Here is an 8,469-nt window from a genome sequence, read left to right as displayed (position 1 = left end):
CCAGACTGGGGTTCGGGGGGGGGGGGGGGCGTGCCCTCCTCCGGACACCCCTTCCGCCCACCCCTGCCTCTGTTAATTCTTGTCTGTTTTTTCGTTTAGGCACGTCTGGGAGCCGTGCCTTTGGGGGGGGGGGGGTACTGTCATGATCCTGCCGCGGTGCGCTGATTGGGAGGTGCACACCTGCGCCTCATGCAGCCTGATTATGCTGTGGATTTATATGACTGTGATGACAACTGGCCGGGGCCAGTTCGTTGATCTTCATGTCCCGTTCGTGTGCTCCGGTATCCCTGATCGAACCTGTGTGTACCGACCTTCGCCCGTTCGCCGACCACCCTTGTAAGCCTGACTCCTTTGATACTTCTGCCTGCTTTGATTGTTCTCCTGTGTACCGACTGCTGCCTACCCGCTCACCTGCTCTCTTCGCCTGACGTCCCAACTACCGCGGCTGCACCGGACTGCCTGCTCGATCCCCGACCTCGGCATATAATAAACGCTTCTCCTTGAACTACCTTGCGTCGTCCGAGTCCTGCATTTGGGTCCTACACCCGATCCGATGGGTCGTGACAGTATATGATTTATTTTTGTCTTGAACTGCACTCATTTATCAAACAAAGTGCTGATTTATGTTTTAAACATCAAAATATGTCTTGAATTTTATTTATTTTGGATTCTCTGCTCTGAGGAAATATTTATACAATTGTGCGAGTTAAGAGTTTATGGAACACAAATGTCTAGTAGAATATAGAATTTTAAATTGGGATTTTTTTTCCTAATGGTCATTCTTTATTAGGTCTCTACATACTGAGGGAGCCAACATCTTTTATGCAATGAAAGGTGGATTTCTTCCTCACAAGGTCATACGAGTATGAACAAACACGCTCACACCCAACTAGTCGATTACAAACAAAAACGACGTAATCCTTGCAGTATCTGCTAACTGACGCTAGAGGGCAGACAAGCCAACTATTCACGCTGTGAATAGGGTCAGAAAATTGGACATTTAAAATATGGTATTGTCTGTATATAGTGAATAGTATACTGTAGGCTACTATTGATAAAATGTAATGACTGTGTTTGGTGCTTACCTTTATCCCAGAGGTTGTATTAAAAAAATCTACACAGTCATCTAACGTAGCCTGACAGGGGTGTCCAAAAAATATGTGACTATCTCTGAAACGGGGATCTTTGCTGTTATCCAATTATTCCTTGCTTCAACAGGAATATCGTTGCTGCCCTCATGTGGCTAAAAATATTAAGTCAACACACGGAACATTGGCAATCCAGAAATGTACTTCAAAAGCATTTACCACGATAGCAGTGAAAATGGGACCTTGTTTTAGAATCATTTGACATTGGAATCCGGACAAGTACTTCAGGCAGACTATGCCCTTATTGATTTGTTGACTATATGCAGTAGGAAATTGGATTTGTGTTTAGTGAGAACTGGAGTCAAGCCAAAGACTCCTTGGAGTTTGCCAGGTCAGTGACCGGAGGCGTTAAATTGGAAAGCCTCTCACTCACTTGCTGAAATAAACTAAAGGCACAGCTACTAATTTGCGCTGCTGAAAAAATGCAAATGAATTCTAAGGAGTATCAAAGTGTTCACACATAAAAAGAAAATCCTGCCTCATCAGTAGTGTACAAATAATTTACATTTCACCTAGCATAGAAAGAGTTACTTGCAAGCACTGAATGCACAATATTTCAAATTGAATCACAGCGATAAAAGTCTATTGCAAGATGACCATCTGCAACTATGGGATGAAATCCCATCCATTCATCCATTTTGCAAATTGCTTATCGTCACCAGGTTCCCGGGCATGGTGGCGCCTATCCCAGCAGACTCTGGGCGAGAAGCAGGGCCCACCCTTAACTGGTCACCATCCACTCGCAAGGCACATATAAACAAAACGATTGACTCCTATGGGCAATTTATCGCATATAGTCTTCAATTAACCTACTAGAGGCCCCGTAGCTCAGTGGTTAGAGCACTGGTTTGGTAAACCAGGGGTTGTGGGTTCGTATCCCACTGGGGCCTCCACTCCCTGAGAAGGGTTGCGTCAGGAAGGGCATCCGGCGTAAAAATTGTGCCAAACGTACATATGCGTTCATCTGAGATGACACGCTGTGGCGACCCCGAAAGGGACAAGCTGAAAGAAACACACAGTCTTCAATTAACCTACTATGGGATGTGGGAGGAAACCGGAGTACACAGAGAAAACCTACACAGGCACGGAGAAACATGCTAATTCCACACAGGTGGGGATGGGATTTGAACCTCGGTCCTCTGAACTGTGAAAGAGATGTGCTAACCATTTGACCAGTGTGCCACCGAGGTGGAAGACCATATGCACAAATAAGTCATTATTCTCAGAGAGGTGGTGCTTGAAACGGTGATAATAATGTACTACTGAACCTGGATGGCCCATTGACACTTCCTTTCCTTTGATTTCAGATGTTTTTTTTTTTAAATAGAAACTAACAAACTAATTATTCGAAAAAAAAAATCAGGCCTGGTTTAGACATTTTCTCTGGCTTTGTAAAATCCCATTGATTTCTGTTGGAAAATACAGCATCCTTATTCTGGTTTCATGATTGGTTAGAACTATAGTTTAATGCAAATTTTTTTGTGTGAAGTAATGTATTTGTTATGAAACTACAAAAATGCAAATGTAACAATTACATCTAAAGCTAACCTTTTCTGACTCGTTTACATGGGAGAATATGAGCCTAATTACTTGCGCATACCAACTTTAAAATGGGATTCATGCAACCTTAACCATTGATAAAGATTACCTCTACGTTTCTAACTGTTCTTCCATTTGCCCTCTGCTTTCACTGCTGATCACATTGTCATCTGTGAAAATCATGCTCCACAGGGATTCAAGTCTAACCTCATTTGTCAGACTATCCATCACCACTTCAAACAGGAAGGGGCTTAGAGTTGATTCCTGGCACAGTCCCACCTCCACCAGAAACTCCTCTTTGAGACCTGCTGCTCACCTCACTACCACTCTGATGCCCTCATACACGTACAGTACTATTCGTGTATATATATGTATATATATATATATATATATATAATATATATATATATATACACACACATATACACACACTTCTCCAGACGTCTGCATGTCACGAACGGGGCACGAGGGTGGACCCAAATGCAGTGGAAACCTTTATTCGGTCCAAGGTCTAGGATCAGGCAGACAGTCCAAACAATCAGAAGTAATAGTACGGCAGGCTTACGAGGGTGGTCAGTGGACAGGCGTGGGTCGGTGGACGGAGAGCAGAAGTCAGGCAAACAGGAGTGCGGGAACGAGGCAACAAGGACGACGATCTAGCGGAGGACAAGTCGTCCTCCAAGTCCTATATATACACTGGGCGTCATCAACTGTAACACAGTGCAGGTGTGCTCTGACTAATTTGCTGGCCAAGCCCAGCCTGGGCAGGAAGCCCGGAGCCCCCCCCAACGGCCGGCTCTGGACGGCCCAGGAGCATCAGGGTGAGCCGCGTGAAAGTCCCTGATGAGGGAGCGGTCCATGATGAAGCGGGAGGGGATCCAGGAGCGCTCCTCCCGGCCATATCCCTCCCAGTCCACCAGGTACTGGACCCCCCTTCCTCTGCGGCGGGAAGACAGCAACCGGCGCACAGTATACACCGGCCCACCGTCGACCATGCGGGGGGGCTTGACCGGAGGAGCCAGCGACGAAGTGCGATTCGGGCGAAGTCTGCTGACGTGGAACGTAGAGTGCACCTTCATCGACCTGGGCAGTTTGAGCGAGACGGCGACCGGGTTAATGATCTTGGAAATCGGGAATGGGCCAACGAACCTGGGAGCAAGTTTGCAGGATTCCGTCCGCAGCGGGAGATCTTTGGTGGAGAGCCACATTCTGAGCTCTGGTGCGGCGCTTCTCTTGCGGTCCGCTGCGGCCTTGTAGGCGCTGCTCATGCGCAGCGGTGTCCTCCGAGCTGCTTCCCAGGCCCGTTTGCAGCGTCGCACCATGGCCAGGGCCGACGGGACCGTGGGGTCTGTGACCAGTGGAGGAAACAGGGACGGAGGATAGCCATGCATGACATGGAGTGGAGCCATACCTGTTGAGGCGGAGGGTAGAGAATTGTGGGCATACTCCACCCATTTCATGTGCTGGCTCCACATGCTCTGGTCCCTGGAGGCCAGGCATCGAAGACCGGTCTCCAACTCCTGATTTATCCTCTCAGTCTGGCCATTAGACTCCGGGTGATGACCAGATGTCAGACTAGCTGACGCGCCGATGAGGTTGCAGAACTCTTTCCAGAAGCGGGCGCTGAATTGCAGGCCCCTGTCCGAAACGATGTCCCGGGGCAGTCCGTGGTAACGGACGACCTCGTCTAACACCAGCTGGGCTGTCTGCTTGGCCGACGGGATCTTCGGAAGCGGCACGAAGTGGACCATCTTGGAGAAACGGTCCACTACGGACAGCACCACTGTGTTCCCTTGTGAAGGCGGGAGGCCGGTGACGAAGTCCAGCGCGATGTGTGACCACGGACAAAAGGGGATGGACAGGGGTCGCAACTCACCAACAGGCCGTAGGCGCGAAGTCTTATTGGCAGCACACACCGGGGAGGCGTTGACGAACTCCCTTACGTCCTTGCTGAGGTTAGGCCACCAGAACCTTTGTTCGACCACTGAACGCGTCTTCGCCATACCCGGGTGGCAAACCGTCTTGTTGGTATGGGCCCAGTTGATGACGTCTCCCCGCAGAGATGGAATGACGAAAAGGCGGCCCGACGGACAATCCGCAGGCGGCGGCGTCTCTCCCAGGGCCTCCTTCACCCGCGACTCGACCACCCAGGTGAAGCCGGACACGAAGCACGCCGCTGGCAGGATAGTAGCGGCTTCTGAATCCATGCGCCCTCCCTCGTGGATCCGCGAGAGTGCATCCGGCTTGCCGTTCTTGGAGCATGGGCGGAAGAACACCGTAAAGCGGAAGCGGGTGAAAAACAGGGCCCACCTGGCCTGACGGGTGTTCAACCTCTTCGCAGACTTCAGGTATTCAAGGTTCTTATGGTCCGTGAAGACAACGAACGGTACTTGCGAGCCCTCCAGCCAGTGCCGCCACTCCTCCAACGCGCTCTTGACCGCCAGCAGTTCCCGATCTCCCACGTCGTAGTTCCTCTCTGCCGGGGTCAGCTTCCTAGACAGGAACGCACACGGGTGGATCCTTCCGTCCCTGGATCTCCTCTGCGACAAGACTGCTCCGATTCCTGAATTAGATGCATCCACCTCCACCACAAACTGGTTATCTGGGTCCGGAACAATGAGAACGGGCGCAGTAGTGAAACTTGCCTTTAGCCTGCTGAAGGCCTCCTGGCAGGTCCTGAACCACGCGAAGGTGGTGTGTGGCGAGGTGAGCGAATGCAGAGGAGCGGCCACGGAACTGAAGTTCCTTATGAACTTCCTATAGAAATTGGCAAACCCAAAAACCTCTGTACGTCCCTCCTGTTGGTGGGGGTAGGCCACCGCAGCACCGCGTCGACCTTCCCGGGGTCCATCCGTATCTCTCCCTCAGCCAGGAAGGACACGGATGCCCGATGGAACACACTTATCCATATTCACGTACAATTGGTGCTGCTGCAGATGCCGGAGCACCTCTCTGACATGTTGAATGTGAGAGGTTAGGTCTGCTGAAAAGATGAATGTCATCCAGGTATACAAAGACAGATCTATTCAGAAACTCCCGAAGCACGTCGTTAATGAAGTTTTGAAAGACGGCCGGGGCGTTTGTCAGTCCAAAAGGCATCACAAGATACTCATAGTGCCCTGTGGGGGTGTTGAACGGCGTCTTCCACTCATCCCCTTCCCGAATCCGCACCAGATGGTAAGCGCTGCGCAACTCGAGCTTGGTGAAGATCCGGGCTCCCTGGAGGAGTTCGAATGCTGTAGCCATCAGCGGCAAAGGGTAGCTGTTCTTGACTGTGATGTCGTTCAGTCCTCGGTAGTCGACACAGGGTCGCAGCGTGGAGTCCTTCTTGACAAAGAAAAAAAAAAAAAAAAAAAAAAACCCGCACCGGCTGGTGAGGATGAGGGGCGAATGAGTCCGGCTGCCAGCGAGTCCTCGATGTAGTCCCTCATGGCTTGATGCTCTGGTCCTGTTAACGAGAACAGTTTCCCTCTGGGAGGAGAGGTGCCTGGCAGGAGTTCAATCGCGCAGTCGTATGACCGATGTGGCGGCAGAGACTTTGCCTTATATTCAGAGAAGACCTCCCGTAGGTCATGGTAGCAGGAGGGCACCACGGTCAGCTCCGGGGCGGTACTAGGTTCTGTTAGCCGAACCGGCGCGTCTTGAATACCCTTGTCTTCCTGGACAGCGAAACAGCGACTGAGACAGTCCTCTCCCCAAGTCTTGATCTGACCCGTGGTCCAATCTATGTGCGGGTTATGTTCTTTGAGCCACGGGCTGCCCAGAATGATGTCGCTACTACGTGCGTTGAAGACATGAAAGCTAATACGCTCCGAGTGAGCGTCCAGAAAGCTCATACGTAGCGTCTGAGTGCGATGTGTAACCCGACAAAGGAACTTGCTATTGCTGATAGGATGGGAAAAAGACAGTTATAGACATATATAGAAAAAGCATGCAGAGCAAGGTTTGTGAACAACTGAAGTGCAGTGGGATTGAATAAGTGAATTGTAGGAGTCTATAGAATGAGACTATAAATGGGTAATACACAAGTAATTTGTGTATTCATAATTTATTTGTTACACCAAGTGAGTGATCTCACAACAGTTAAAGCATCCTCGGGGTGTGTCCCTATTGACACAAGCAAGTGAACTGACACTTTTACACACACAAAAATCAATGGAGGGAGAGATCGGGACCAGGGGTCCTTCCGAGATCAACCTGGTGGACAGGATCCATCACACGCTGAGGGACCCAGAGCCGTCCACTGGCCCTACCGAGGCGCCCCGGCAACTGCCCAGATGGCAGGGGATTTAGGTACCCAATGCCAGCCTCCAACCTATCCTTCCCACCACTGGTCCACACGTGCCCTCCACCTCCAGGAGAGCCCCCCATACCTGCAGCGCCCAACTCAGGGACCTTATTTGTTGGAAATGAGGGCGGATAGGGGCACCTGACAAGAGAACAACAAGGGGGGGCAGGGGGTGGTGGACCCAGGGAGCATCCGTAGGCCAAGAGAGGGGAGCCACGACGGCAATTAGGCATCCAGCCCCGGCTGGGGGTCCCGGCCTCAGGAGCACCGCCATGCAGATAAGTGAGAACCCACCACCCCCACTGTTACTAAGACTGTCAGGACCCTGAATGACAGTCATTGGCCTTACCCCATGTATCAGTTCCCCCCGAGTGGTGTGGAACATGATAATCTGGAGGGCCAGTGAGATGGGATACGGAGACAGGGCTGCCAGGCACTCCAGCCTAGCAGATGGATGCATGTGGTGCATTAAAAAAAAGGATGAGTGTGTGTGATGCATTTAAAATCCAGGAGGGCAGGCAGGGCGGAGGGGCAGGGCACACAAACCGGGAAACAGCACAGACCGGCTGAAATCTGGTCCGACACCCACACCCTACCAACCCCACAGTGGTCCTCAAGGAACCCTTTAAAATGCCGAGGTGTGATTAATGAGAAAAATATGTACATTGAGTGAGTGAGTGAGTGTGAGTGAGTGAGTGAGTGAGTGGTGAGTGAGTGAGTGAGGAGTGAGTGAGTGAGTGTGAGTGAGTGAGTGAGTGAGTGAGTGAGTGAGTGAGATGCATTAGTCCTGCAGGTCAGGTCCATCAGGCCGGACAACCACCAACGAAGAGGCCTGTCCAACCAAGACCCACAGTACCGACCAGGACACCCCTCCTGGGACAAAAAATATAAAAAAACACAACAGGCCCCAAACGGCGCAGGGGTCCACCTGGTACCCCCGCGGGAAGAGGAAGAGGCGACCGCAGTGGGATTCAAGAAACAGAGAGAAGAGGAAGCAGGCCTGAGGAGCGACAAGGGGCCACCACTGCCCCCACCAGTACCCAAAGGACTCAGGCGGGCGCCAGGTGGCACTGTTCCTACACCCATGGAACATGAGCAGTTACCATGACACCACCAATACACCACCGCCCCCCCCCCTTCATCCCGTCAAATTCAAGTTTCAATCTCATCATTCAATTTGACACTCTTTTCACTTCCTAGGCATTCATGGCTTACTCTTTTAAAATAACCTCTCCATTTCCCTTTCTCGCAACAGCACGGTAAGAATAATTAGCTACTCACTGTGAAATGAGAATAATTAATACAGAGGCCATCCCTTAACAGTGGTCCTCATACCACACTTTGTGAATCTCTGGGTTTACAGGAATGAAACGTCAGTCTCATTTCATTTTTCTCCCCCTCCCTGAACACTTATGTCTACTATGTTACTGTACTGTGTATTAATGCGGGTAATAATGAAAAAAAATATTAGCTGGTACAAGCTGTAAAAATTTA

The sequence above is a fragment of the Syngnathoides biaculeatus genome, chromosome 15 (genome assembly GCF_019802595.1).
Source record: "Syngnathoides biaculeatus isolate LvHL_M chromosome 15, ASM1980259v1, whole genome shotgun sequence".
NCBI classification, from domain to species: Eukaryota; Metazoa; Chordata; class Actinopteri; order Syngnathiformes; family Syngnathidae; genus Syngnathoides; species Syngnathoides biaculeatus.
Note: the sequence above shows the minus strand (reverse complement) of the source record.